The 26,419-nt window shown below is 28.1% G+C and overlaps 1 long non-coding RNA gene across 1 annotated transcript in view; it reads left to right on the top strand.

The window, feature by feature from the left end:
* LOC119605969 overlaps window positions 1-26,419 on the top strand; it is an 80,041-nt gene that overhangs the window by 37,244 nt on the left and 16,378 nt on the right. The window contains exon 2 of the long non-coding RNA XR_005231619.1: window positions 6,047-6,114. This is a non-coding gene — a long non-coding RNA (uncharacterized LOC119605969). The remainder of the gene's footprint in view (window positions 1-6,046; window positions 6,115-26,419) is intronic.

Below are 26,419 nucleotides of genomic sequence, written 5' to 3'. Positions count from 1 at the left end.
CATTTATATACTTTTATTCTAAAAAAATCTAAAAACTTTCTCTTAGATTTTAATTTAAATTGTATGCATTTCTTCTTAACCTTCAACCTATTATCTTAGTTTTCTAACATTTCACAAGGAAACTGACTTTAAACATTTTTTTTATCAACATCTCACAAAGCAAAACTAATTTTATATTTTTTTTAACATTGAGTTTTCTTTACGTGGTTGCTGCCATACTATTTGTGGTATTTGCTTTACAATTTTTATCCATTTATTCAGATATGAAACAATTTTTTTTTGCATTTGTTATTGCTGTTGCAGTTAGATCTTTGTGTTGTTTGCAAACAAATTGCTCGGCTTCAGGTTTTTATTTTTTCCAGTAGCAATTTTTCTTTACATGTTTCCTTTTTTATGTGGTTCCGGTCTTGTTGAAAGAAGAACTGAAACTGTATTCTTTTTTCTATTTAGTTGTAGCAGCGGTGGCAACTTCCTTGCTACAACGCGAAGAAAACGGTAGATTTTTTCAAATGCCGCAGTAATTTTTTGTAGTTGGCGCTTGGCAAAAGAAAAAAAGAAAAAATCTTTCTGTAAAAACACAGAAAATCATTTTAGAAGGTGAAATTTTTTTAATAAATAAAAAATACATACGTGAGAGATGTGTTGGAATAAAATGTAGCAAAGATTGTGGTAGAAACAAGAGTAACATTTCCTTGACGATTGGAAAATTCTTTAAATATGTTGTCAAATATGTTAATAGAAAAACTTTATAAGTTTTATAGCAGTTATGTCCAAACTATAGATGAGTCTATAGTCTATAGTCCAGACTATAGATCAGTCTATAGTCTGGACTATAGATCAGTCTATAGTCTGGACTATAGATCAGTCTATAGTCTGGACTATAGATCAGTCTATAGTCTGGACCATAGATCAGTCTATAGTCTGGACTATAGATCAGTCTATAGTCTGGACTATAGATCAGTCTATAGTCTAGACTATAGATCAGTCTATAGTCTGGGCCACAGATCAGTCTATAGTCTGGACTAAAGATCAGTCTATAGTCTGGAATGTAGATCAGTCTATAGTCTGGACTATAAATCAGTCTACAATCTGGACTATAAATCAGTCTACAGTCTGGACTATAAATCTGTCTACAGTCTGGACTATAAATCAGTTTATAGTCTTAACTATAGATCAATCTATAGTCTGGACTATAGATCAATCTATAGTCTGGACTATAGATCTGTCTATAGTCCTGACTATAGATCTATCTATAGTCCAGACTATAGATCTGTCTATAGTCCAGACTATAGATCTGTCTATAGTCCAGACTATAGATCTGTCTATAGTCCAGACTATAGATCTGTCTATAGTCCAGACTATAGATCTGTCTATAGTCCAGACTATAGATTAGCCAATAGTGTAAAATATAATTTATTCTGTAGTCTGAATCTTTAGCCTCGAGTATAAAGTCATATCCATAGGCGATATAGTTTCTAAGTATTACAATTTAAAATTTATAATATTTTTATTCCTTGAAAAATATTTCTATTTCATTCGGCATAAATAGTGTAAATTTACAACTTAAAATACTGATGTAATCTTTGTCGAAGAAGAAATGTTGAAGCACCTTATAAATAACAACCGTCAGATGTCTTTTAGTTGAAAGTGTTGCAAAATATGATTTTATTTTCAATATATGTTTCTGTGAGTTAAAACATTTGTGTGTGAAATTCTCTCAAATATCCTTGAAGGAAACATGAAATTGTCATTTGCTACTTAAAAACATCCTGTCTTTTCTTCTACATACTTTTTGCGTTACTTCTCTTACATTTATTCATTCTAGTGCGTTTTGTTGACAACATTTTCTACGTAACATCATACATTTTTTATAAACTTATACTACATAATATTACTAAAAGTAAAGTAACTTAAGTAAAATGTAAAAGGATGCTTTAAATGTAAATGTTTTTTTATGTGTATGTGTGTGCAACTATTCAATACATTGTTACGTATACGTTTACACTAACAGATACATTTAACCTAAAAAACAAAGAAACTTAATAAAAATGTTTTTTTTTCAGTTTTTTTTGGTGAAATCATTTTAAATCGTAAAACAACATAAAACTTTTAGCATCAACTAAAGAATGCAATTTTTTTAAGGGGTTCATTTTAATTTTCTTAATGATTTTATTCTACTGCCGTTGTCAGTTTGTTGCATGCAACATCATGTTTCAAGTATTTTTACTTAATTTGATATTTAGAGGGAGGGAAGGATGCCTAAAAAGCCAGATTGCAGAAACATGAGGGTGGTTCTAAAACTATAGGGTAAAATAATACTGTTAGCAACTGAATTCTATAATTTGATTCTCCCTAAGTTATAATTATCTAGTATGACTCAATGACTAGCAGCTAGAAAAAGATTAAATTATTTTAAAGTTCCAGTTGCAGTAGAAGTTCAGTTGAAGGAGCAGTGCATTTCTTTTACTCCTGCTATTTTTACGTTGTATGTAGTAGGTGGCTGCAGTTTGTATGTCAATTGCATGGAGTAGTTTGCGTTTTACATCAAATAAATTGCTTGCAGTTTTATTGTCATTTGTCTTGTGTTTCTTTTTCACCGACATCTTATCTGTGGTGCTTTCTTTGCTTCATTTTATTCCTTTTAAATGTTTTATTTTGCCGCTTTTCTTTTATTCATTTTAATTTTACTATACATGTGAAGGAGGGAGGAGTGGGGGTTTCTTCACGAGTTTGTCGTACTTCAATTCTACAAATTTGTAACTTTTTTTACACGTTTGTTCTTTCGGTGAAATGAAAGAAAGCCAATGGTTTCCTTTTATACTTTTGCCAATGCTATAGGGAATTAGAGTTCTTACTGGTATATCCTTTTCTACTTATGTGTCAAATTTGGTTTTTACTACATAAAGTTTGAAACTTTCATTGATTCTTACATGTTTGAAACATTTTTGATATAAATTAGTAAGATTCTCCGAGATGATCACTATAAATTGCCATATCTTTGATATTGAAAATTATCATTTGTAACCTATGGAACCTATTGAGCGACTTTAAAGCTTCCATATTACCGTTTATAGCTTTTTATCAGTACCTCTTTGATCCTTTTTTTTTAACTTTTATTATACAGCAACTTGTGTAAAAATTTTATTTTTTTCTTATATACACGAAATGATAAATGAAACTTTAGTGGCTTTTGACCCAGTTAATAAATTTTCTTTGTTTAAGTTTATGGAATTAAAAAACAAACTACATTTCAACGACCATCAAGCAAAAGCTAAAGAAACTAAAGCGACAAGCAATTAAAGTTTTTGTTGTATTTTTAAATAAAATAAATTTAATTAATTAAAATCAAACCATCCAAAGAACATAGAATAAATGTTTATTTAATGGGGTTTATTTATTAAAATATGAAGTATAAACTTTTTCAAAACTGGGTCAATAATTCAATTTAAATCAAAATATTTATATTTTATAAAATATTTAATATAAACATAAGTACTTAAGCAAAAAAACTAAATTAATTTATTTATGCCAAATATTTCTACTAACATTTACCTGTCATAAGAGAAAATTTAATTTCTAAAAGTGTCATAATTTTAAGTCACGTAAAAGTTGTTGGTTTTTTTTTTTGCACATGAGTCTGGTTTTACTTTAAAATATCATTTGTGCTAAAATGGTTATAATAATGTTTATGAAAAATATATTATTTGTTCTAATAGAACAACATTTGTTTTGTATGTATAAGTGAAATTCTATTGTTATTTTTTCTATATGGTATATAGGTTCATTTGTCTGTGTTTGTGTTTCTAATTTATTTGCATAATTAGATTTTAAATCCATCTGACGCTGGGCACATATACATACATATGCATGTGTGTACGTGTTTTAAAATATTTTGAATTAATATTATCAAAAAATAAGGCAGACATGTTTATATGATGTAGATTGAATTATATATTAACGAATAACAAACTTTGACCCGACACACAAACATAATATACACACAAACCCTACACAAACTTTACAAAGAAAACAACAACATTTGCCAGCTCTCACTTTAAAGTGTTCTCTTTAAGAGCATAATTGTTTTAATTACATATTTTCAAATTTCTTCACAGTTTGCTTTAAAAGCTTAAAGGTTCAATATCTTAAAAGCTTAACAGAAACAGCATTATTCTAATCTATAGAAATAAATCACTTTCCTTGCCAAAACTCCAATTAATTACTCTTCTCATAGCACTTAACTTCATCTTCCTGTTTTTTTCCTTATTTAGCTATTTTCAAGATAAAAGCTAAAAATATAAAACTTCTTATTGTTTTATCATTATGTGCATATTTCCATAAATTAACTTTATCGAAAAGTTTTTAATAATTATGTCATAAACACATCATTTGTAGAACACATGTAAAAGGATAATTTTGTTACATTAAACAGAAAAAAAGTTTTATTTTTCACAACTCAACTCATCTAAAGGAAATAAAACCAAATGAACATATTATCATGCCGAGACAAGAAGAGAAAAAACAAGTTATTGTCTTTGTTTTTATATTTCTTAACTTGAGAAAAAAACATTAATTATTATGGGAATTTGAAGAAATGTTCATATAGGAAATATAAGGAAATTTTAAGAGATATACATATATATTAAAAAAAAAATATTTTTTAACTCAAGAATAAGATTTTTCAATATGTATTTGGTACTTCATTTTCCCCTACACAGAGGGAAAAACCGGCATAAAAGTACCGAAATTGATACAATCCGTTGTCAAAAGTGAGCTTACCACTTTTGTTAACATTTACACAACGGATGTGTATACAAATTTAAATAACACCCAGTTATCATTTTGACAACCACCGTTTTTATTTTGACAACGCATCGTTGTCATTGAAACAACGCATTGTTGTCATTTCGATTACGCTTTGTGTCCTTTCGGTAATGCATCACTGTGATTTTGACAACGAATCGTTGTCATTTCGACAACGCAACGTTTTGTTTGACAACATAACGCTGTCACTTTGGTAACACATTTTTTATTTTTTTGTTGATTTGTTAACGTAGTGTCTTTGTCTACTTTGACAACGGAAGTTATTAAAAAAATTATAAACACTTTGCTGTCAATTTGGTACCAGGCGTGTATAATTTTAAAACGTCTTTTTTCCCTCTGTGTATTTAAGGACGTTTTTGTTCAAAAGAAAGCTTAGATGAGTAAAAATTAGAAAAAAATTATGAAAAATCTGATTTAATATGGTTCTACATCAGATTTTAAAATTATAAGATTTTCTTTTTATACCCTACACCACTTTAGTGCGGAGGGTATATTGGGTTTGTGCTGATGTTTGATGTTTCGTCGTATACCCACCTTAAAATATACCAATCAGTTAAGAATCGTTTTCTGAGTCGATTAAGCTATGTCCGTCCGTCTGGCTGGCTGGCTGTCCATGTGTGCAAGGTACAGGTCCAAATTTTTTGGCTCATAAAGATCGGGCCTCATTTGACCCTAGCTCCCATACAAAGCCCCCTTCAGAAAATTACTTCAATGCCCAAAATTCACTTATAAACACAAATATCGCAATGAAATTCAGCACAAATAAATATTAAATAAATAGAATATAAATATAAATACATTCTCAAAACTTTATCGGGTTTGGTCCATATATGCCCCTAGCCCCCCATATAAAGCCTCTTTCAGAAAATTAGTTCTTCATCTATAAATTGCTCAAATGTATAGGAAAAAGGTAATATTGAATATAAATGCTTTATTATGAAAAATAAATCACATTTAATATTCATAACTGGTGTAGGGTATCATATGGTCGGTCACGCCCGACTATACTTTCTTACTTGTTTTCTTTTAATTTCAACTCACACACCCTGACTCTACCAATTACAATTACAAAACAATGACATCATACATAATGTATGTCATAAGTTATGTGTATTTTTAAATAATCGCATATTATTAAAAAATATTACTTTTAGGTAATATTTTAAAATTAATTTTTTTTATTTCTTTTACAAAATTTTTTTTTAATTTTTTAAATTTTCAGATTCTGGTGGAGATATAAATTACCATGCAGATTAAAGAAAAAATAACCTTTGTGCATGAACCAGAACTGTAAGTAAATTTTTATATTTTTTTACTAATATTACTGAAAATTCTTTTGTCTTTGAATTTCTTTAAAATCTTTAAAACCGTTGAAATAATATAATAGTCTTTGAAAAATCGTTCATTTAAAATTTATTACCATTTCCTGAAAATTTATAGCAAAATTTTTTCTTAAATAAATTTTAATAAATTCTTTTGTTATTTGTTTAGTTTTTCGTAAACTAAAACAAAAAAAAAACTTATGTAAATCGAATTTTAATGACTTAAATAACATTTATCATTGTCGAAATGTTAAAAAAGATAGGGAAAGGAAAAGGATTTTATTTTTAGTAATAACAAGACAGGATAACAAGGTTAAATTAAGTTTTAGGACATTTAGACATATGATATTTATTCATTAATTAATTAAGCAAGTTAAATATCTATATAATTTGTTAATAAGAAAATTCCTTGATTAATAAAGTCAGACAAATTTTATAAATCTTGAAAACTGTAAAAGGGATCTTAAAAAGTTTCCTAGATTTTTTTTAAATTATGAACTTTCATTTTCATTTATTGTCATAACGGTTTATAAAGAAATTTTAATTATAGAAGAGAATTCCATTATTTTGTCTGCTTTTAGTTTTTAACCTTCATCATAGTAATAATTTTGCTTATTATGCATGCGAAAGTATTCATAACTTCGCTTTCTGCTACCTGTATGTATGGGACCAAATAACTTTTTACAATGTTTTTTGTAACTTATTTTAAAAGGTACAGTTTTTAAATACATTTTTTACTTTTATAAAAGAAAAAGTGTCCTGCAAAATCAGCATAATTTTTTCCATCGTATGTTGTTTTTTATAACAATACATTTGTTATTATATTCCCATTCCTTTTTATATTCACTATATTTTGTTATATCTATACGTTTCTCTTTCTTAGTATTTGGTGCTGCTGAGCTCTATGCTATTTTAGCATAAGTCTTTTTGTATTTATAAGCTGACAGCTGCTGTTGTTGGCTGGCTGCAATAGCAAATACTGTGAAAAAAAATAAGAATGCTACATCCTGTTTCAACGAATTTTCAATACCCTAAACTTTAAACTATTTACATATATATTTGTTAGACACTAGATTGATACCACAGATGATATTTTTAATTAATAGATCCGAAATTATTTAACTTACGTTTTGTACTCTGAACGTAAGAATGCTTATAAAGACTGCAAAAACATCTGAAATCTCAGATTTTTCTCAACGTTATTTAAGGATTGAAAAATGCCTGCATAACTACAAGTCCCATACACACTGACGTTAGTCGTGGAGTTTAAAAATTATGATACTTGTTGGTGTAAAAAACATCAAAAAGCATCATGCTTATGAATTTATTTAAATGTTTTAAAAGTATTTGTGCGTTGTTTTTTTTTTTTTCTTCTGTAAATTGTGCATTATAGGAATGAAACAGCAGTGCAGAAAATTTGCACATTACACCGTTGACAACAGAACAAGAACTGAACAAGAACTGAACTAGATATGAACTAGATATGAACTAGATATGAACTAGATATGAACTAGAACTGAACTAGAACTGAACTAGAACTGAACTAGAACTGAACTAGAACTGAACTAGAACTGAACTAGAACTGAACTAGAACTGAACTAGAACTGAAATAGAACTGAAATAGAACTGAAATAGAGCTGAACTAGAACTGAACTAGAAACTGAACTAGAACTGAACTAGAACTGAACTAGAACTGAACTAGAACTGAACTAGAACTGAACTAGAACTGAACTAGAACTGAACTAGAACTGAACTAGAACTGAACTAGAACTGAACTAGAACTGAACTAGAACTGAACTAGAACTGAACTAGAACTGAACTAGAACTGAACTAGAACTGAACTAGAACTGAACTAGAACTGAACTAGAACTGAACTAGAACTGAACTAGAACTGAACTAGAACTGAACTAGAACTGAACTAGAACTGAACTAGAACTGAACTAGAACTGAACTAGAACTGAACTAGAACTGAACTAGAACTGAACTAGAACTGAACTAGAACTGAACTAGAACTGAACTAGAACTGAACTAGAACTGAACTAGAACTGAACTAGAACTGAACTAGAACTGAACTAGAACTGAACTAGAACTGAACTAGAACTGAACTAGAACTAACTGGAACTAGAACTGAACTAGAACTGAACTAGAACTGAACTAGAACTGAACTAGAACTGAACTAGAACTGAACTAGAACTGAACTAGAACTGAACTAGAACTGAACTAGAACTGAACTAGAACTGAACTAGAACTGAACTAGAACTGAACTAGAACTGAACTAGAACTGAACTAGAACTGAACTAGAACTGAACTAGAACTGAACTAGAAGTGAACTAGAACTGAACTAGAACTGAACTAGAACTGAACTAGAACTGATCTAGAACTGAACTACAACTGAATTAGAACTGAACTACTTTTCTGTTTTCTCTTTCCTTGTTGCAAATTACTTGTAAATGGTGTTGTAAATTACAATTTTACTTATTTCTTTTTCATTGTTTCTTCATTTTACATTTGCTGTCTTTACTAATACAGCCATTGGATTACTGACAAAAAGTATGTTAGTGTTAGTAAGTGGTACGATTATATATGAGTTTGTATTTGTGTCTATATAAAGAAGTTTATATTTGGTTTTAGATTTGCTAACGTTCATACATAAATACATACACATATATTTTCAGCAGATTTCGTGGTTTAACTTCTGACAACAACGTTAAGTGCTTGATTCCATATTTAAAGTTGTTTTCCTAGTGTATTTTTGTGCTGGTCTTTGTATCTGTTTGTGTATGATTATTTTTACTTGATTTTATTTATTTCAGTTTTTCTGTTTTACTTTTTTTACAAAATGATTCAATTTCTGCATTTGTATGCTTAAAAGTTTTGTTCACATCCTTTTTGGTTTTATTCCTGGTACATTTGGTTGAGGTTTGTGTGTGTGTGTGTTTTGTTCATTGAGATTGTTTTAGCTTTTGTCAAATGATAAATAAATTAATGTTGACATTTTTCATCCGTTGTAGTCGTCGTCGTTGTTGTTTAAACGAAATAGAGACGGATGTCGTCTGCAGTTTTTTCGTTTACTTCACTGTCTTTCTAAAACGTTTTTTATATTCATTGTTCATCGTTAGTGTTTTTATTTAATTATAATTGTTGATGATATTTCTTTTTTGTTTTGTTTTTGTTTTTTACGTTTTATAATCTGAAGGAAAAAAGTAGAATTTTTTATACTCTGCAATCCTTAACCTTTTTTTTTGCGGCAAACACAATCGTTAAAACCCCGATTTCTTCTTGAGCTAAAGTAAAGAAACGATTCAATTAAAGGTTCTAATGGATGTGCAAAATATAGAGATTTGCAATGTTGTGAAGTATATTTTTTAACTCTCTTTCCTTAAAGGGTTAATCGATTATTAAATGAAACCAAAAGTAATTTGCTAAACCAGCAAATCTACAATATGATTTACTCATAAACTGTATTATCATCATGTCTGTTTTCATTCATCTCTAAATTGCTGTAAATTTTTGAAGATTGTTTAACTTTAATACAAATTTTCTACTTAATTTTAGTTGACAAAAATTATTAGTTTTCATAAAAATTTTTAAAAAATCAAAAAATTTTACAGTTTGTGCAAAACTTTATCGCTTGTCATCGTATTATCAAACATGTCAGCAAGCTTTTTATTTTCCGTTTTATTTTCTTATGCTCCCAAAATCACCATGACCTCTTCAAAACTAAAGTAGTAAAATTTCTCTATTCAATAGTGCACAAAGAAAAAGTGCTCGCACTCATAATAATTTTTTTTTTTGCTCTTGAGCATGTTTAAGAACTTGTTAGTGGAGGAAGATTGTACCAACCACAAGTTATAATCAAAATAAAATAAGAAAATTGAATTGCAGTTTCTTTTGTTATGGGAAAAAATTAAAAAAAAGTAAGAACTGTATGCATACTATAAACCAAAAAAGATAAATTTGGCTGCCAGCCCAATTTAATAGTTTTTGAATATCATCTTGCAGTTTTTCTTCTTTTTCAGAGTAGTCAAGTTGAAGAAAAACTTGTTGTTGATAAATAATCGTTTGCAATAAGTCAAAAACTTAAAAGACATATAAATTTTTTAATATTTTTAAAATATCATGATATTGACAATAACACAGAAAAACTAAATGTGTATAAAGAGAAGGGACGAATTCTTGGCATGTGACTCTAAGTGAGGGTGAAGATATTTAGAAAATAAAACTATTTTAGAATAAGAAACTGGGAGGTTAAAGGTGAAGGAACTTGGATTTATCTTAATAACTGAGTATGAATTTATGTACATATGTACATATTATACGTTAATTGATTTATTAATAGACTAGACTATAGACTAGACTATAGACTAGACTATAGACTAGACTATAGACTAGACTATAGACTAGACTATAGACTAGACTATAGACTAGACTATAGACTAGACTATAGACTAGACCATAGACTAGACTATAGACTGGACTATATACTAGACTATAGACTAGACTATAGACTAGACTATAGACTAGACTATAGACTAGACTATAGACTAGACTATAGACTAGACTATAGACTAGATTATATACTAGACTATAGACTAGACTATAGACTAGACTATAGACTAGACTATAGACTAGACTATAGACTAGATTATAGACTAGACTATAGACTAGACTAGACTAGACTATAGACTAGACTATAGACTAGACTATAGACTAGACTATATACTAGACTATAGACTTGACTATAGACTAGACTATAGACTAGACTATTGGCTAGACTATAGACTAGACTATAGACTAGACTATAGACTAGACTATAGACTAGACTATAGGCTAGACTATAGACTAGACTATAGACTAGATTATAGACTAGACTATAGACTAGACTATAGACTAGACTATAGACTAGACTATAGACTAGACTATAGACTAGACTATAGACTAGACTATAGACTAGACTATAGACTAGACTATAGACTAGAATATATAGACTAGACTAGACTATAGACTAGACTATAGACTAGACTATAGACTAGACTATAGACTAGACTATAGACTAGACTATAGACTAGACTATAGACTAGACTATAGACTAGACTATAGACTAGACTATAGACTAGACTATAGACTAGACTATAGACTAGACTATAGACTAGACTATAGACTAGACTATAGACTAGACTATAGACTAGACTATAGACTAGACTATAGACTATACTATAGAGTAGACTATAGAGTAGACTATAGACTAGACTATAGACTAGACTATAGACTAGACTATAGACTAGACTATAGACTAGACTATAGACTAGACTATAGACTAAACTATAGACTAGACTATAGACTAGACTATAGACTAGACTATAGACTAGACTAGACTATAGACTAGACTAGTCTACAGTCTGGTCTATTATTAACTAATACATTTCCATTAGTTAATAAATCTAGCGACAATAATACTAAAATATTTTCGGTAAAAACTCATATCAGCAGTGGCCCCTTATAAATGTTTATGTATTGTTGTTGTTCTTTTCATTGTTATAAATGTTGTTGCAGATCTAAGAGTTAAAAATAATTTATATTCATTAAGTGTAAATTACCAAATTGTTACGCATGTGGTTGATTTTCTCCTTTAACTGGTTGACAGGAAAACAAAAGTTTTAAACCTACCGATTCAAAAATATTTTGTATGATGAAGCAGATACAACACGTCTAAGGGAAATGTTAAAGGCATACAAACCTTGTAATATTATAGCAAATTCCAATTTATATATATTTTTTTATGTGAAAATGTTAAAGTTTTAACCATAACAGATTATAGTCATTTTCTTTAATTTTCAATGTTTAAACTTGTGTGTTATTAAAACTATGCTATATCCTGCAGCTTATACACTCACACGTGTACAAATGTGGTTATATCCGTATCCCTTATTGTCATTATGTTTATTGTGACAATAAACATTTTACAATTTTCTGCCTTCTAAAGGTATAAACGAGTTTATTTATCAAAGTGTTAGTACTCATGTGTCTGTCTGTCTGTCTGTCTGTCTGTCTGTATGTATATGTATGAAGAGAGTCTGTCTCTTGGTTATAATGTTGCCAAAACATGCCACAAACAAGAACAACATGACTTTAAAAACCAAATGATATGAAATGAAATGTTGTTTGTATGAGTGCCAACATTTAAAATTTTTTTCTCTCTCTATTTTTTTGTTATGGTTGTCATTTTATTCCTACTCATGCCAAGGCAAAATATTTTTGCAAACGAGAGTAGTTGGGAAATTTAACAATGATCAGATGCATTGGGAAAAAATATAAATTTTTCTTAAAGGGATCATATGTAATTAAGGGCTAAAAGGTTTTACTTTTCAATATCGGTAAAAACATGTTAATTTTCTTTTACAACTAAAGAACTTTTAAGTTAGCCCTTTTAACTATATAAACGTATAATTATGAAAGTATTGCTGGTATGTTTGGTTGTTGACATTGCTGTTGTTGCTGCTGCTATTATTATTGTCATTCTTATTTGTTGAGCTGTGAATGTAGGTATGAAATTGTTCTATATGAATTTTACCTTGACAACACACACGTATACCGACAAAGAGATAAAACAAAAATATTAATATAAATAACAATGTAAATTGTACATGTAAATATGTATAAATAGATGTCAGGGAACACACACATATATACAAACTTTATCTTTACAATCATATTTTGCATTCTGCTAGAAATGTTTTATATACAGTGGCTGACAAAATGAAACACCGAAATTTTTCGCCTAAAGTATAGTGTGATCAGACTAAAGGGTGCAAAAAGTTTTGATCTATATGTTTAAAAATATTGTTTATATGTATTTCAATATTTGTCTCTGACAATGCACATCAAACATTCAACTCATAACAGATAATAATTTAAGGTCCAATAAAACAATATTTAATAACTAATATTGCAGATTTTAAATTGGCAAAATTGCCAACGAAAAAAGGAGGAAATGAATTTGAAAATGTTACAAGTATGCAAATTTTGTAAAGACAAAATCTAAATATTACGATAATAGGCAATAATAGTAAATGAGGGGTATTATTAAGCAATTTAAAGTAGCACATATGTAAGTATAAGTATTTTTTGTGGCCAAGGTCCTTTGTTAAGTTCAAAACTATAAATATAGATAAATTTTTTAATGCTTAACATTATGGAAACAAACCTTTCAATCACTATCGACTATAGTGTCAATATACAGAACAAAGAATATAACATATGTGTATATAACAAATATCCTAAATGTAGATAGTCCTGTATTTCTGATCACATCTCTGCCAATTACCAACCGATTTTGGTGACATCTATTTCGAACGTTAACTTTACTATTTGAACCTAGAGTATAGCAATATGTTTTCCTTTAGCATTTAGAATTATTTTCCTTTCATTTAGCTTAGGGCGGGGAGTACTTTTTTTAAAGAACACCATTAAAATTAACCCGAACTTCTTTAATAAATCATATAAGACATTAAGATTATTGTATATTTATTAAAATCTTTATAACTTTAATTACAAGTTTATGCTCCTTAAGGAAAAAAAATACACCAAAAACCTTTTTTTACCAACTCATTTCAAGGCTTTTCAAAATAACAGCTATTAAAGACATTTAATTTATATTTTCAGAACAATATGCTTTTAGTAATAGCAGTGGTCGGCACCCATAGACAACAGGTGCCAAAAGCATTTAGCTGTTTACCTAAACAAAGTAAATCATTAAAAAAAATACATTAAAAAGCTTTTTTAACTTTCTAGTATCTTGTTTTCTATAAGATTTCTTTAATCTCCTTATGCCATTCACTGCTTTTATTTATGCTTTTGTATTACGTTTTATAATTTATTTCCCCTTTTATGTATATTCATTTTCTTAGATTTTTGCTAAATTAGCTTTTATTGTTTCCAACTTAATGCTCTTTAATTACATTCAGTGATTAATTCTAGGTCATTAATAGGCCATTAACATAGAAATGAACAAAAAAATGGAAAATATATAGAAGATTTCTCCTATTTCTAGGAGTCGTTGTATATAAGATTTTGATTTGTAATTTATTTGCAATTTTTCTAAGATTTATTTTGCCAAAAAAAATGTAATTTACATTTGGCAATGAAGATTTAAATTGACATTTGACAAATGGAGTTTTTATTCTTATTTTTGGTATTTTTAAGGTTTACTGACATGAGAATTTGGTTTACACAAATGAATTGTCAGTAATTAGAGAAACTGACAGGAAATAGGAAATAAAAAGAGGTAGTAAAAAAGAAACCTAAAAATTCTACATTTTAGTCTGCAGTTTACCAGGATTTACAGTTTTGTTTCAAAATAGTAAAAACTAATCTTGGTATTGTTTTCTTTACAAATTTTTTTCCATATTAGACATCAAAATATGTTGCTAATCTTAATTTGTTTGTTCTATGTACAGGCTTTTTACCTTTTGATATTATCAGACGAAATTTGTATGTGTTTTACATGACAGAAATGAAAATTGTCTAGGACATATTTAACTCTGAATGATATTTAGTTAAATCTAAAACAGTTGACGGCATTTATAGCCAACAGGGAACGAAGTCTGTTTACGCATAAAACTATAAAAATAACTTGCAAAATTTAATATATTGGTGTACGTGGCAGACATAATCTTTTAATAGTTCTAAAATTTTAAATTTGCCTCAGTGATCGGCACATAGAGAACACATTTTAAACCTGTTCTCTTTGTATGCAAATGAATCTCTTTAAGATTAGTATCCCATATGTTCGAGAGGACAGTTACCAACTAGCTATTTAACCTACCACATAGGGTTATCCCTAGCCACCGACTATACAGTTGACTAGCTATTTTAACATGTGCTTGCCCTAGGAGGAAGTGAATCGTCATTCCATAGATTACAAAGAAACAGTTAGATAGCTAATTCTAAAGAGGCAATGTATGGCAATGAACTCTTTCGCTTCAGTTTGTTTTTAAGAGTATACTCTAGATTACTTGGGGACTGTATAGTGACGACTGGCTCAGCTCTCAATTACAAAAAAGACACTAAACTGAGTAGCTATTTTAACATGTGCTTGTCGTAGGAGGTGAATAGTTATTCCATAGATTACAATGAAACAGTCAGATAGGTAATTCTAAAGAGGCAATGTATGGCAATGAACCACTTCTCTTCAGTTTGTTTTTAAAAGCATACTCTCTAGATTACTTGGAGACTGTAAAAGAACTGTCTCAACTTTCAATTCGTTTACAAAGAGTTCATTCGTGACGTAAGGAAAATTAGAGCCATTCAGATATTTAGACGTTAGCTGAAATTACTGTAGTTTACGGATGCATTGACTCTTCGAACAGCTGGGATTGTTGTACTTCCTGCCGTTCCTTTTTGTTATGGATGCCAACCCCTGCTTTACATAAATACACTTGTCTTCTATTTACATCTACTTTATGTTTATTTACAAGCTGTTAATAGTATTTGTTGTATGTCTGCTCTTTGTTAAAACAACTACTGCAGGGCACTCAATGTTGCAGCTTTAGCTGATTCTAAGACTAAACAAGATTATAGTGCAGTAGTATAGACTGCACGTTTTCAATGGCTGGCGCAAAAGTTATTAACATAATCGTTTTAATTATTTTAAGATTTTTTTTTTTAAAGTTTTAAAAAACTGCTTTGGGGTTTAATTAAACAGGTTGTAAAATATATAGCACGTAATCCTTTTTTCATAATATTTTAAAATGTTTTCTTATAAAACATTGTGTAAGAATATTTTTTAAAGTTTTGCTTTTTATTAAATTTCTTAAAAACAGCAGAACTGCTTTTAAATTTTTCTGTATTGTTTAAATACTCTACAATTACTATATAAAAAAAGTGAATTATTTCCTTTCATTTTTTTTTTCAAACAACTTATCTTGTGATATATTATGCTCAGTAAAATAATTTTTATTTGTATGTGTTTTGCACTATAATTTAAAAGCCACATGTATTTAAAAACCACTTTTGTGCCACCATTACTCGGTTGTTTTTTTTTACTTTCTACACGTTTCTGCATATTCTTATGCAGACCACGCATTATTACCATAAATAAATCAGGAAATAATTAAAAGCAATCTTTTGCAAGCAAAAAAGTTACAGTTTTATGTTTTTGTTGAGCGCACAAAGTACGCACAACTTCCTTGTTTTTTGGAACGCATAAACACTCATACATACATATAAGAGATATGTATAAAGGTGGTTGCCGAAAAAGAATTCTGTTTAAAGTTTTCCATAAAGTAGCAAAAAGGAATTACAGATGTTGAAGCTATTTTTTAACGAACAAACGGATAGACGGACGTCGTTTAATCAAACCCGTTTATTTGTTAGGATTCAGAAATTAAAAATAGAATAAATAATCTGAATTCACAATTGTTTTGAGAAAGGTTAAAGCCATTACAAATATTCTGTGCAATAAATTATTATTTTTTTTTTATTTTTGACCACTTCCGTTTTAGTTTTGTGAAGCCTCCCTAATCTATAAAAATAACACAAGTATGTGTTAATAACTTTGATTTTTTCTCTTGATATTGTTCGAAAATACACACGTATTCTAAATGACCACAATATGGAGTACTACTGGCTGTTGTACGATAAAGGAAAAAAACTGGTCATTTCATTTATTGTTTTTCAAACAATTCCTTTTTATTTCCGTTTATATAAAAAAACTTAAATTTCCAACATTTACTTATAAGGTCATCAATGATCGTTACACGTACCACAAGAACAGTGCAGGACAAGTACAAGAGCTAAAAAAGTATACTAAACTTATCGTTTTAAATATAACATTTTAAAAAATTCCTCCGAGAGTCAATTAATGAATTGAATTCATATCCAATTCAAAGTCCTGGTCCTTCCTATGTTAGTTGTGAACAATTCAGTCCACAATAAGTAATGATCAATTAAGATCATTTAAAATTAAATTTTTGTAGTAGTACACTGAGAGATATTATGGTGTTATATATTACCTCATAAGTAGATAAGACAATGGGAAACAAGTGAAAGTGTTTATGTTATACCTGTTTGTCAGCGTTGAGGTTATAGAAGTTTGTGTAATTCCAGTTGTAGGGTATGTAGAGTTCGTCTTTGCTAATCGTTATATTATCTTTTTTTCCTGGTATTTTGTTTATATAAATAGTACGTGTTGTTTTATTATTAATTTGATTTTGTGGTTTTAGTTAAAGAAAACGTTTTTTTTAGTTAAAGAAAACGTTTTTCCCCTCATACTACTTATAATTATTCTAAAAAAATATTTGTTAATTATGATAATTACCGTTAACAAACAGTTAATGTAAAAAAGACGTTGCTTACTTATTAAGACAAACATAAGGGGCCCAGCAAACTCACACTCATATGAATGTGTATTGGTTGTGTCCTTAATTAAAACTACATTTTCGAAGGGGATGCCATAAAAACGTGCTGTTAATGATCTAAAAATATTTGAAATTGGGTCTAGTAGATGTTAAAGAGCAAAATCCTAATTTTATAAACTTTAATTTAATAAATTGCAATAATTTTAAATATTTTGTTAAACTTTAACAGCTGTTTACTATCAGATAGAGGATACCTTGGTCTGTGTTACAATCACACGTAACTAATTTGTTTTCTCCAACACAAGACAATAATGTCAATCATTCTAAGCATTAACCAAAAACGTTTTTTTTATTATAAACGCATATTTATTAATAAAATGTTCGTTACATAGTATAATTTTTTAACCATTGACATACATACATAGTGTTTTAAAAGTATGTTATTTTTTGTAACTTTAAAACTTTGCATACTTTGAAGGCATATTATTCATATTATTTTTTCTTTAAGCCACATTTTTTTTATTTACTTCTCTTACACACTTTATCCCTACAATAACAATAAAATCCCTATTTACAACATACAATTCTGTAAAGTGAAAAAAATATACATTGTAACTTTTATAACAATAATATTTTATAAAAGGATTCAATATTTCAATACATTTATTTTTTTTTTCTTTATTATTATAAAGTAATGGTTTGTGATTTTTTTCCTTTTTTGCTCTCTCTCTCTCCCTCTAACATGTTTTCACATAAAAGCAATTCACAATGGCATATGGTTTACATTTGAATACAATTGTGTACATATTTCCTTCTGAGAGGTTTGAGATTGAGAGTATTTGAAAAGGCTCACACACATGAGTATGTGCATGCATTTCCGTTAAAACCACATTAATCATGTGCTTGTGTGCAATATTGTGACTGTGCTGTTGCATTAAAAGCGCATCATTGCAGTTTGTAGAGAAGTCTTTGTGTGCTTTTAAATTGAAAACCATTTTTTTAAAACCTCAGGGAATAAAACACGAAATGAAAACAACAGCAGACAATAAAGTGGTGTATTTAAAATAATAGACATAAATGACATTGACAATGAGTTAAATGGAAACTAAAAAAGGAGTCTGCAAAATCGAACTATTATAGGTATTTTGTTGAAAAATCCTTATTAGAATCAAACACCAAAGAACTAGAACTGAACTAGAACTGAACTAGAACTGAACTAGAACTGAACTAGAACTGAACTAGAACTGAACTAGAACTGAACTAGAACTGAACTAGAACTGAACTAGAACTGAACTAGAACTGAACTAGAACTAAACTAGAATTTAACTAGAACTGAACTAGAACTGAACTAGAACTGAACTAGAACTGAACTAGAACTGAACTAGAACTGAACTAGAACTGAACTAGAACTGAACTAGAACTGAACTAGAACTGAACTAGAACTGAACTAGAACTGAACTAGAACTGAACTAGAACTGAACTAGAACTGAACTAGAACTGAACTAGAACTGAACTAGAACTGAACTAGAACTGAACTAGAACTGAACTAGAACTAGAACTGAACTAGAACTGAACTAAAACTGAAAGCCTAACGATTATTTAAAATGCAACACTATGTTGAATCAGACCAATATTTTAATCGAACTTACAACTATGTGTATGATCACAACATATTAATGACAATTGTGTGTGAAAAAGTGTATAAAAGCAGCGACATTGCTGTGTTAAAGTGGAGTACAATTGTGAAGCTCACACAGTGAAGTTCATAATCCAGACTTTTTAGTAGCGGACGTGCCTTCCTTTTAACGAGTTAAGTTTCTGATTGAACAAACCCTACAATCTTCGCAACACTTAAGATTGTGTTAATTTTCATTAAAATTTTTAATTTTGACTAAAAAAACACTCAATTACTGAAAATTAATTTTATTTAAAAAAATAGGTTTTGGATATAAATACATACATATGGACATATTCTAAAGGCACTGTGTATGTGAGATGTTTTGACATAGTTTTGTTCTTGGGTCTTTATATTAAATAATCAAATAAATGTCAATCAAACGATGAATAAAAAGAAATATCTAGTAGAGTCTGAGAATGTGTATGACAATTCAATATGTCAATTACAATTTGCAACTACAAATGAATATTAAGAGAACAACATAACAACAAATTTATATTGTTTTCAAAAAATAATAAATTGGTTTATTTAAAAAAAAAAAAACTTTCAAAATATTTCTTCAGATCTTAGATTTTATTTTATATTTTGATTATTTTCCTTAAAAAGTTTACATTTGTAAAAACAAATGTATGTTTCATATTATTCCCTCCATATTTTAAATATATTTTAGTTAAAGCCTTCATTAAATATCCTTGTGTTTCCCTAAAGATTTCATAAAAAGATTATATATTGCTTTTCTTGGAAATACTAATAACACATACTTTTCTCTTCTGTGGAAATTTTCATTAACATAATTTTAATTACAATTTAAGCTCACAATTATGATTTGAATCCTTGCAACTTAAAGCAGCCACCCTTGTTTGTTCTACAATTGCTTTGTTTATATAAATGACTGTGTGTATTTGTTTGTGTGCAGTGTGTGTGTGTCTTTGTTTGTTTTGTGGGGCGTAAAATTATTAACTTTTTAAAAGATGATTAATTACCAAGAATAATTTATGTTTAAATACCCTTATTTGTTTACCATTCAGAATATTATTTTATAATTTTAGTAAGAAGTAGGTATTATATGTTATCTATTGTTTTCATGCTGTATTTTTGTCGACTCTTCTCTGCATTTGGTTGGAAATGTTAAAGACTAATTGAGAATGAAAAATTAAATCAGGCGGTACTTAAAATGAATATTTTATTAAGGAGCAAATATGACTTTGCTTCTTTGGAAAAGTATTTAAACATTTTTTTAATTTTTTAATGATTTACTTTAATAGTGAGTGAGAGGTTAGCAATTAATGGCAAATTAGTAAAATTGTATACAAAAGGGGAAGTACAAAGTATAATAGGCTTACTAAAAGTCCATTGCAATACTTTTGTAATAATAAATTAAAAGAAATAGTTAATAATTAGCATATTTTACAAAAATTTAAAACCGGCACGTATACGCAATATGTAATATGAAAATAGTGCTCATACGCCATGTTTTATTCCATACAAAGAAAAGAGCAAATTTCAGTTTATGAAAATTTTTTCAATGAGTTTATAAAATCGTGTCGAATATAAAACAAAGCTCTGTGTTTAAAAATCTCTTCAAATATTACTCATACTACTTACTGGTAGATCAATTTCTTTAAATTTTAGAATTGTTCAAACAAAAGCTAAAAAATAATAAGCTTAAATAGAGAATATTAAACATAGCGACAATTACTTTTACCTATTTTAAAATTTATAAATCCTTTCAAATATCAAACCAATTTTATCATTATCTTAACAAGAAATTCTGAAACATAACCAGTTTTATTCTCTTTTGATATACAGACCTAACCATAGCTAATTAAATATACATACATATACATAATCTTATCTCTTTCAAGGCTGCTCTTCCAAACCATGGTGTCAAGTTTATTTTTTTTTTTTTTAATTAAATGAATTTTTAATAAATCATATTTTAATGACACTTCATTATTTCTGCCAAATTTGCTATAAATTAGAAAATGTTTATTAAGTTGAGGAAAGTAAACAAAACAGCAACAACAACAACAAATATCTTTAAATATGATGATATTTACTAACACTTCTAATAAATAAGAAACACACATACAAGTACTTTAAAAGAAATAACACTTAATATGAAAGACACTTTACCAGCTGTAGAGAATTATTTAGAAGCTGTTCACATTAGCTAATGAATTTAATTTATTTTATAAAAAGACTTCAGTTAAAAATTCGTTTAATAAAACGTTCACCAATCAAATGTGCTCTTTGCAGCTAACTCTCTACGATTCTCTGCATGATATTTAGCAAATTTTATTTGTTTTCTTTGTACAGTGTAAACCTTTCATATATATGTATACTTCCCTAGACATATATCTCTGGTTGTATCAGTGTTATGGTACATAGATATTCTTGTGTTTGTTTGTCTTCATGTTGTTGTTATAATTATGGTGACAATTTGATATAGAATGAATAGAGCAAAAAAAAGTACTTAAAATCATAGAAGCCACCAAAACAAATAATAACTACACAGAATATAAACAGCACGTGACTAGATAGACAAAATACAAACAAAAATATTAAATAAATATAAATAAGGACAATTTATAATTAGAGTAGATAAGAGTAACCCAATTAACCATAATGTCATTTCGAATATAAATGTAAATAAAGGTAATGTGTTAAAGCTTGTTTAAATTTATCACTGTCAAGCAGAAAATTCTTAAATATACACATGTTTTTTAGCTTTGGTTAACTGGGTTACTTTAATATTGCCGTTTTTGTTTACAATATTGGTATGTTCATGACTGGGTATGTTTTCTATGTAATAAGTAACAATATTAGCTTTGTGTTTATTCTCTTGTTTTCGTTTATTTCCTATTGTCAAATTTCTTGTTAAATTTCTTGCCTCATTTACCTTTTAATTGGTTTTTTGGTATTTAAATTACCAGAAATAATTGTAAGGCAATGCCAGCCATATAAGCGTTAAGAATAGTTATAGAGGGGAATGTCAAAATTATGCATAATATAATAAATGATCTTATTTGACATGGAATAGTAAACTATAAGGAGGGTAATTTTTAGTCTTTCTTTATTTAGTTTCCGAAAGACAATTTTCGAAAGTAATCCTGCAGTTTTCTTTTTTTTAAACTACTTTTTGAACAGCGGAAGGACGGATGTTTATTTAATGTTTTTTTAGCTGTCCAATCTGACCCATTTTGAACTCTAAACATAGTAACGCCGGTCCAAATAAGATGAATTTTCAACTATTTCTAATAAAAAACTTCGCTTTAAAAAATGTTATCCGAAATATTTCATTAAATGGTACTTCATGACAAATTCATCAAACTGTTGATGGATTTCATTGATGTTAAGTAAATTTTCCTAATTTTAGGTTGTTAACAACTAGTCTTACAACTTTGATCTCAAATATTTTATTATATATTTTTGAACAAAATTACTTTTTATAACATTCAACTTAATGAAAAGGTTTATATAAGTTTGTCATTCCATTTGTATATACTATATAATTTCCCAATTCTATAAACTATACATCTACTTATAGATAGTGGATTCCATTATGCTACGTCCGTCTATCTGTCAATTGTAGAAAACATCATTGCTGAGAGCTATTATTCAATAAAATGTTTTCAATATCTTAATCCCTGTTCCAGCGAATAAGCTTTTGAAAGAAAAGTACATTTTCCTTTCTGTGTGGTTAACAAGATCACTTACACATTTATAGTTTTTAATACAACATATTTTCTCCCTTACACTCCCGCTATCTTTGTAAACGGTACATAACTTGTAAAGACTTTTGACTTCATCCAGATTATGGTCTATTTATTATGCTTTCAGTTTTAATTAAAAGTATTAAAATATTTTCTATATAACAAAAAGAAAAAAAAAACAAAAAGAATTGAAATGAAAATGTGGGTTTTCATTTTAATGCAGGTTAGTTCAATTCATATGTACATACATATACATTTAATCTTTTAAATAACTCCTCTCTTTAAAGGAGAAAACAACACAAAGAAAAATGAAATCATATCATACAAGCACTAATTTTGTTTAAAAGTGTATTAACTCAAATTTCATGATTTTAGTTTTTACTAAGTACAAACTATAAAACTAGTTTAATCATTTTATAACAATGTGTTTTTTTCAATATTGTGTTTTTTAAGTTAGTACATTGTGATCTTAAATAAACGTTATGTACTTGAAATTGTAAAGAAAAAACTACAGTTAATGTTAATGCTGCTCGTACATACATAAATCACATGCTGTCTTAAGTGGCCTACGTTTGTGTCATTGCAACACTTTTAATCTCTTAAATTTAATCCTTGAAAGGTTTTCATTTCATATATGTTCGCTCGTTCGTTAACTGAGCTGGGCTGGCTGGACAAGTATGAGACTGGTTGAACTGTTTTTGTGTAATTTTCATTTTTGTTTGTAATGTAAATCGTAGACATGATTGTGTAAAAGAATCCTCATTTATAATTATGTATTTGTATGTGTTATCTTTTTTATAAAAATTAACTATGTTTAATGTGAAATGTGTAAAGAGTAGGGAGGTTCCAAAGTAAATAAATGATGTCATTTTAAAAAAAAAATATTTCTTTAATTAAAGAAGGTTAATCCTCTGCTTCAATAACTTAACTTAAAGCAGATAATGAACACATTTTTGTATATAAAATTTTGTCAAAATTTTCCACCCTAATGTACAGTGTTGTTCATTGGAAACCTGAACATCAAGAATTACAATAAAAGCTTACAATAAATAGTATGTAATAATAGTAGTCGTAAAAACAGAAAAAAATAGATTTTATGCATCCTGATCCTAAATTATAACCACTTATATAAAAGTTGGTAATTAGAAATCATAACAAGCGCATCGATATTGTTTAGAATACAACCAACAAATCAAACAAGTTGAAAATGTTTCCCACATTTGATCCCTACTGTTAAGCTCATTTATACCCCCTCTACGTAGATATCATAGCATGTTAGTTATTTTTAGCATAAAAGTATGTGGTAGTATATCTCTTTCAAAAGTCCAGACAAATTAATTTTCATTTAGTGAGCTTAATGTATGTTTTTATCAGTTATACTGCTTTTCTCCCTCTAGATTTTCTTCTCACAATTTTCATTCATTTGCACTTATTTTCAATTCTATTTTAGTCTTTTGTATCAAATACTATGAGGGTTAAATGTATCCTTTTCTTGCAATATACATATGTATAAGGACAGGCAAAAAGGATGCTTTAGTTTGGCGTATGTTTATTTGTAATAAATATTTTCACAAAAGGCACGTGTTGCTTGTTTATTTTAAAATTAAAAGCAGAAAAATATGTGAATAATAAACATCTTTACAATCTTTTTTAATATGTCTGCTAAACTAAAAAGAAATATTTAAAAGATTCATAAAACATTTTTTTCATTTTGTTTGTACTTATTATTTATATTATTAAAAAATAAGAAGAATCTAACTGAAAATATTTACTAGAGCTATTTTATCTAGAACTAAGGAAGGGAGCTTGATGCGTCCTGTTTCTTTAAAAATTGCTCCCATTACTCTCTAAATCATTTGGAAAATGAAAACTATAGACAAAGCTATAGACTATAGCCAATACTATAGGTTAGACTATAGGCAAGACTATAGGCTAGACTATAGATTAGACTATAGGCTAGACTATAGACTGTATTATAGACTAGACTTTATGCTACATTTTAGACTGTCGTATTTTATAAACTTTATACTAAAGACTAAACTATAAATTAGACCATAAACTAGACTATAGATTAGATTTAAGACTATATACTAAGCCATAGACTACATATACTATTTACTAGACTGGACTATCGATTAGACTTTTAGTAGATTTCAGACCAGAGAGCAAAATTTCGATCACTTTCGAATGCCAGAATTTGGCCCCATACCTTATACTAGACTTTAAATTAGATTTAATACCATACTTTATACTAGTCTTTAGTAGGGACCTTAGACTAGACTTTACTCTAAACTCTGTACTACACTATAGACTTCACTAAACCCTGTACTATGACTGTACTATAGACAAAACAATAAATAGGTTATAGCCTAGGGAGCGTATAAGTTATATTAATACTCAATAAAAACTTTACCACTTGCTTTATAAACTGTAAATATTTTTGCTTACTCCCATCATTTACATTCTCCCCACATTACTTAGAGTTTGGTGTCAAAGGTCATTGTTCTGTTTTATAAAATTCAATATTTGTTTCTTTTCTCTTACTTTCTATACACTTTCTATTCTGCTTAATTTTGTGTAACAAATTTCAAGACTTTATAAGTTTTTAATAAAAAAAAAATAACACAAAAAAATCGTTCAATATTAAAATCCTCCTCAAAAAAAAAAAAAAGAAAAAAACTTTTTCAACTTTTCAATAGCTTTATTTAAAAGTTTCTTATTTTTACAATTCTTTTCTAAAAACTTTTTTTGTCAAAAGCTATTTTAAACTAAAAAGAAATTTTTCAAAACAAAATTTGCATGATGTCTTTTTATAACTTTTTTTCTTATTTTTATTATATATTTCAAATAAATGGATTTATTTGGATAAAAAGTACCTACATGTAGAAGTACTCAAGTATATAGTATGTATGTATATGCAGGGTAAAGAAGTATTGATGGTAGCATGTGTTGTATTGTATTGATCAAGTTTTTTCCACTCCATTGAATTGTATTGAAATGTTGTTATAAAGAAATTTTTCTATACATAAAACTCCAAACACTCAGGCATACTTAGACATTATGTAAAAGGAGTTCAAAACATATTTTGAATATAAAAAAATTAAAAGTGTTTGTGTCAATTATTTTCACACCATTTAGAAGCTAAAGGAAAAAAGGGAGTTTTTGAAAAAATTGTACTAAAGTTTTAATAAACATAACAAAAGACTTTTCGAAAGAAAGGTCTTTAGGTTTTAGCTTAATTGTTAGGGGAAATAATTTCTTAAAATTTTGTGTTGATAATAATTTTTGCAGCAATATTTAATAATTTTATATAATTTGTGTTTATTCAAGTGTGTTATTTAAATTTTCGTTTTGTGAAAATCTGTTTTACGGTATTTTTAGTAGTAATCAAAATAGTCTATATGTGTGCCGCTGTAGAGTTGAGAAGTTGTACAAATTTGTATGTCTAAAAAGCTCAGCATGACAATTTTATATGACACTACAAAATCAAATACATACAGACAAACATACATAGTTTTACTA

Source organism: Lucilia sericata, unplaced genomic scaffold (genome assembly GCF_015586225.1).
Source record: "Lucilia sericata isolate MDLA Ls3-8-SP2 unplaced genomic scaffold, ASM1558622v1 Contig000542F_arrow, whole genome shotgun sequence".
Classification (NCBI taxonomy): Eukaryota; Metazoa; Arthropoda; class Insecta; order Diptera; family Calliphoridae; genus Lucilia; species Lucilia sericata.
The sequence above is the reverse complement of the archived record's forward strand: the minus strand, read 5'-3'. Positions and strand labels throughout refer to the sequence as shown.